Genomic DNA, 6674 nt, shown 5'->3' on the forward strand with positions numbered 1-6674 from the left:
TGTCCAAGCAGGAAATCTAATTTAATCCCTTCTTATCACAGAATACAGCCTTCAGCTTTTCTGACCAGGGAATCTAACACAGGACACTGGATAGTCAATTCAATAGCCCAAAGTACAGTAGCACTTGAACTGAGACCACAGACCATGGCTTTCCTTGTCTGCAGAGCAAAGCCAGGGGCCTCACCTGACCAGGGAATTCAGTACACACTGACACCTGATTCAACTCCCACATGTTGTGCTGTACAGGCCCTGGCCTGTAGGATAGCAGGCCAGGGTACTAAAGCTAATTCATAGCCCTATCTATTACCTAACACAGTATTTAGTGTCAATCATCTAGTAAGTCTGACCAAAGAATTCAAGGAACTGCAGAGCCATCCTACAGCCTCACATGGGTAGGGAACCAAGTCAGCAGTCTTAGCCAACTGTTCTCAACCAGTGGGACACCCCCACCTCATCACCATCTTCAGAACTCAAACAGTTGCCTCCCCCCAAAATAAACCATAATATCACACCCACTTGTACAAAGACAATACCAGCAGTCACACCAAGAAACCTGAAGAAGAAGAAGAACTGTCTCTCCATAGCAAACCTATAAAGTCTGGAAGAGGAGCCAAACTACTCCAATGCACAAATACCAACATAAAGAATCAAGGATCACTAAAAATCAGGTAAATATGACAACACCAAAGAAACTAATAGAGGTCTAATAACACACCTAACAAAAATGAAAATCTATGAACTTTCAGACAAAGAATTTAGATAATCCTCTTAAGGAAGTTCAGTGAACTATAAGGAAACATGGATAGGCAACTAACAAAATTAGGAAAACAATGCATGAATCAAACAAACAGTTTGCCCACATGTAAGCACCTCAGGTACAACATTGTAAACAATAAACAATTCTCCATTCCCACCACGCACCTGCCTTTGGTTACATGATGGCCCGGGCTATGGAACCACTGGAAAAGAAGATCTTTAAAGGAGTTTTAGTAGTTGAACTTGTGGGTGTTTTTGGAGCATATTTTTTTTGTTTAATAAGATGAACACAATCCAAGATTTTAGGCAAACAATGAGCCAGAAATTTCCCTTCATCCTCGAAGTTTATTACAAATCCATTGAACGGTCTGGAATACATGGAGTCAGAGAGAAGATCAAGAAAAATGGCTGAATAGCAAAAATTAGGACAAGTCATTGCATTCAGCCTCCCATCTAAGCTATTTGAAACCGTTGTGGGGGAGAAGATGAACACACCATATTGTAGACTCCTGGCCCCACAAAACAAAACAGGAACTTCTGGTCTGCGATGGCTTAGTCATTTCCCATATACTATGCAAATCCCCTGCTTTTGCTTGTTGCTTTTCTTCGGCATTTATTATAAAAGATTATCGTTTAACAAATAAAAAGACTAGGACATGAAAGGAAAAAATAGTTTGACAAGGAAAATGTAAGAAACAAAAATTCTAGAGTTGAAAAATGGAAAGTAACACTCTTCTGAACAGCCCATGGATTAAGAGGAAATTAAAGATGGAAAAAAAAGGTTTCTGAGATGGAACAGGAAACACAACATACCAGAATTTATGGGATGCGAGAAAAAGCAGGTCTATGAGGGAAGTTCATAGCAATAAACACCAACATCAATAAGCAAAAAAAGATTCCAAATAAACAACCTAACGATATGCCTTAAGAAATTAGAAAAAAAAAAGCACAAACTGAGTCCAAAGTTAGCAAAAAAAAGGAAATAATAAAGGTTAGAGAGCAGAAATAAATAATATAGGGGTGCCTGAGTGGCTCAGTTGGTTAAGCATCCAACTTCCAGGTTATGATCTTTCAGTTCATGGGTTCGAGCCCCATGTCAGGCTCTGTCCTGACAGCTTGGAGCCTGGAGCCTGCTTTAGATTCTGTGTGTGTCTCTCTCTCTCTCTCTCTCTCTCTCTCTCTGCCCTTCCCCCATGAGCTTTGGCTCTGTCTTTCAAAAATAAATAAACATTAATTTAAAAAAATAAATAAATAACATGGGGCGCCTGGGTGGTACAGTCGGTTAAGCGTCCGACTTCAGCCAGGTCACGATCTCGCGGTCCGTGAGTTCGAGCCCCGCGTCAGGCTCTGGGCTGATGGCTCAGAGCCTGGAGCCTGTTTCCGATTCTGTGTCTCCCTCTCTCGGCCCCTCCCCCGTTCATGCTCTGTCTCTCTCTGTCCCAAAAAATAAATAAATAAACGTTGAAAAAAAAAATTTAAAAATAAATAAATAAATAAATAAATAACATACAGAAAACAGAAAAAAATAGAAAAAAGTAACTAAACTAAAAGTTGGTTTTTTGAAAAGATAAAATTGACAAACCTTTAGCTAAACTAAGAAAAAAGAGAAAGAATCCAAACCAACAAAGTTATAAATGAAAAAGTACATTATAACTGACACCAAAGAAATTCAAAGGATCGTGAGGCTGCTATGAATAACTATATGCAAACAAACTGTACAAGCTAAAAAAAATGAAAAAAATGTCTTAGAAATATACAACTCTCCAAGCCTGAATCAGGAAGAAATAGAAAATCTATATAGACCAATAACTAGTAATTAAACCCTCTCAACAACAATAAAAAAAAAAAAAAAGCCCAAAACAAAATGGCTTCACTGATGATTTTTACCAAACATTTAAAGAAAAATTAACACCAATCCTTCTCAAAATTATTTAAAAAATTGAAAAGGAGGGAACACTCCCAAACTCATTTTATGATACCAGCATCATCCTGACACCAAAACCAAATAAGGACACTAGAAAAGAAAACTATAGGCCAGTGTCCCTGATGAATATGAACGCAAAAATTCTCAGCAAAATACTAGCAAACCAAATTCAACAGCACACTAAAGGGATCATTCACCATAATCAAGTGGGATTAATACCTGGGATGCAAGAATGGTTCAACATATGGAAATCAATCAGTGAGATACATTATATTAATAGAATAAAAGAAAATAATCATATTATCACCTCAGTAGATGCAAAAAACTCATTCAACAAATTTAACCCCCACTCATGATAAAAATTCAACAGAGTAGTCATGGAAGAAACATATCTCAAGATAATAAAGGCCATATATGACGAGCCCACAATTAATATCATACTCAGTTGTGAAAGATGTTAAAGTTTTCTTTAAGATCAGGAACAAGACAAGGGTGCCAACTCTCACCACTGCTATTCGCCATAGTGCTGGGAGTCCTAGCTAGAACAATCAGGCAAGAATGAATAAATAAATAAATAAATAAATAAATAAATAAATAGTATCAGAATTGGAAAGGAAAAAGTTAAAATTTATCTTTTCCATATAAAAATTTATCTTTTCCATACAACATGACTTTACATATAGAAAACCTTAAAGACTCAAACAAAAAAAACCTGTTAGTCTAATCAATGAGTTCAGTCAAGTTGCAGGATACAACATTAAGATAGAAAAGTTAGGGAGTGCCTGGATGACTCAGTCAGTTAAGCGTCCGACTTAGGCTCAGGTCATGATCTTACAGCTCATGAGTTCAAGCCCTGTGTCGGGGCTCTGTGCTGATAGCTCACAGCCCAGAGCCTGCTTCAGATTCTGTGTCCCTCTCTTGCTCTGTCCCTTCCCCACTCATGCTCACTCGCTCTCTCTCTCTTTCTCAAGAATAAATAAACATTAATATTTTTTAAAAGTTAATAGCATTTCTATACACTAACAGCAAATTTTCTGAAAAAGAAAGATTTCAATCCCATTTACAATAGCATCAAAAACAACACTTAGAATAAATTTAACTAAGGAGCTTCAAGGTCTCTACTCTGAATACTATAAGATACTGGTAAAAGAAACAGAAGACACACCAGTAAATGGAAAGGCATCCCAATTTGGGATTGGAAGAATTAATACTGTTAAAATAGCAATATTATAAAAGCCATCTAGAGACTGACTGCAACCTCTATCAAGATTCTAATAGCATAGGGGCGCCTGGGTGGCTCAGTCGGTTGAGTGTCTGACTTCAGCTCAGGTCATATTCCCACCATTTGTGGGTTCAAACCCTGCATGCATGGGGCTCTGTGATGACAGCTTAGAGCCTGGAGCCTGCTTCAAATTCTGTGTCTCCCTCTGTCTCTGCCCCTTCCCTGCTCATACTCTGTGTGTGTGTGTCTCTCTCAAAAATTAAAAAAAAAAAATTAAAAAAAAAAAGATTCTAATGGCATATTTTATAGGGATGGAAAAAAACCCCTAAATTTTATATAAAACCACAAAAGACCCCGAATAGTTACAGAAATCCTGAGAGAGACCAAAGCAACAGGAGGTACCACACTTCCTAATTTCAAATTATATAAAGTTGTGGTCATGAAAACGGTATGGTACCAGCATAAAAACACATAGGGATAGACCGATGGAATAGAATCAAGAATTCCAAAAGAAACCTAAACATATGTGGTCAACTACTATTTGACCAGGGAGCCAAAATACTCACTGGAGAAAAGACAGTCTCTTGAATACATAGCACTGGGATAATTCAATATTCACATGTAGAGGAATGAAACTGGGCCCATATCTTAACACCACTTACAAAAGTTGACTACTAATGGATTAAAGACTGACACGCAATGTAAGACCTGAAACCATGAAACTCTTAAACAAGATTATAAGAACAAATCTCCTTCACATGGGTCTTGGTAATATGTTTTCAAACATGGCACTTGAGGCCCAAGCAACAAAATGAAAAATAAAAAAGTGAAACTGCATCAAACTAAAAAGCTTCTGCACAGTGAAAGAAACCATCAACGAAGTGAAAAGATAACCTATGGATTGGGAAAAAAATATTTGCAAACCACATATCTGATAAGGGGTTAATATCCAAAATATATAAAGAACTCACACAACTCAAACATAGCAAAAAAAACCAAAAAAAAAAAAAACCAAAAAAAAAACACAAAAAACAAAAAACCTCAAATAACCCAATTAAAAAAATGAACAAAGGACCTGAACAGATATATCTTCAAAAGAAGATGGGGCGCCTGGGTGGCTCAGTCGGTTAAGTGGCCGACTTCAGCTCAGGTCACGATCTCGCGGTCCGTGAGTTCAAGCCCCGCGTCAGGCTCTGGGCTGATGGCTCAGAGCCTGGAGCCTGCTTCCGATTCTGCATCTCCCTCTCTCTCTGCCCTTCCCCCGTTCATGCTCTGTCTCAAAAATAAATAAAACGTTAAAAAAAAAAAGAAGATATACAAAAGACCAACAAGCACATGAAACAATGCTGAGCGTAATTAGTCATAAAGAAAATTCAAATTAAAAGCACAATGAGATATCACCTCATGCCTGTTAGAATGGCCTTGATAAAAAAGACAAATGATAACAATGTTTATACATGGATGCAGAGAAAAAGAACCCTTACGCACTGCTGGTGGGCAAGCAAATTGGTATTTGCGCCTATAGAAAACAGTATAAAGGATCTTCAAAAATTCAAAATTAGAACTTCCAAATGATCCAGCAACTCCTCTTCTGTGAATATGTCCACATATAATGGAAAATGCTAACTCAAAAAGATGTGTGTTCCCTCATGTTTATAGCAGTATTATGTACAAGAGCCAAGACAGAAATAACCTAAGTGTCCATCGATGGATGAATAGATAAAGAAGTGTGGGATGTGTGTGTGTGTGTGTGTGTGTGTGTGTGTGTGTGTGTGTAATGGAATATTATTCAGTCATAAAAAATGAGGAATTTCTGCCATTTGTAATGACATGGATGGACCCTGAAAGTTAAGTGAAATAAATTAGACATTTAAAGACAAATACTAGAACACTTACATGTGAAACCAAATCAAACCAAACCAAACAAAAAATCTATAGAAAAAGATATCAGACTTCTGTTTACTAGAGGTCAGGGTTAGGGGAAGAAGGAATTGGAGGAAGGTGTCAAAAGGAACAAACTTCCAACCAATCTGGGGCACCTGGATGGCTCAGGCAGTTAAGCTTCTGACTTTGGCTCAGGTCATGATCTCTCAGTTCCTGAGTTTGAGCCCCACGTGGGGCTCTGTGCTAACAGCTCAGAGCCTGGAGCCTACTTTGGATTCTGTGTCTCCCTCTCTCTCTGTTCCTTCCCCGCTTGCATTCTGTCTCTGTCTCAAAAATAAATAAAGATTAAAAAAATTTTTAAAGGAACAAACTTCCAGTTATAAGACAATTAAGTACTAGGGATGTAATGTACAGCACGATGACTATAGCTAATAGTGCTGTATGATATGTAGAAAAGCTGTTAAGAGTGTAATTCCTAAGAGTTCTTATCACAAGGAGAATTTTTTCCCTTTATTCTTTTCCTCTTTCTTTTCTTTTTATCTTATCTATATGAGAAGATGGATGTTAGCTGAACCTACTGTGGTAATCAAACATTTCATAATATATGTATGTAAGTCAAACCATCTTGCTGTATGCTTTAAATTTAAATAGTAAAGCATTTTAATTATTTCTCAAAAAACTGGAGAAAAAGATTATTTATTATTACAAATTAAAAAGTTTGTAATTTTTTTCCAGAGTGCATATTTCTGTTATGTAAACTTTTTATTGAATCCAAAGTATTGTATTTCGAAAATACATAGCTATTTACAAAGTCTAATTCTTCAAAGTATGTTTAACAAAACACCTCTAGAATAAATATCCGCTGGCTTCTTCTCCAGGATAGAGTTC

At 37.1% G+C, this 6674-nt stretch overlaps 1 pseudogene; it reads left to right on the forward strand.

Moving 5' to 3' along the window:
* The first annotated feature begins 938 nt into the window (after positions 1-938).
* On the forward strand, positions 939-1182 carry LOC109503165 (annotated as a pseudogene).
* Positions 1183-6674: the final 5492 nt, after the last annotated feature.

This window comes from Felis catus, chromosome C1 (genome assembly GCF_018350175.1).
Source record: "Felis catus isolate Fca126 chromosome C1, F.catus_Fca126_mat1.0, whole genome shotgun sequence".
NCBI lineage: Eukaryota > Metazoa > Chordata > Mammalia > Carnivora > Felidae > Felis > Felis catus.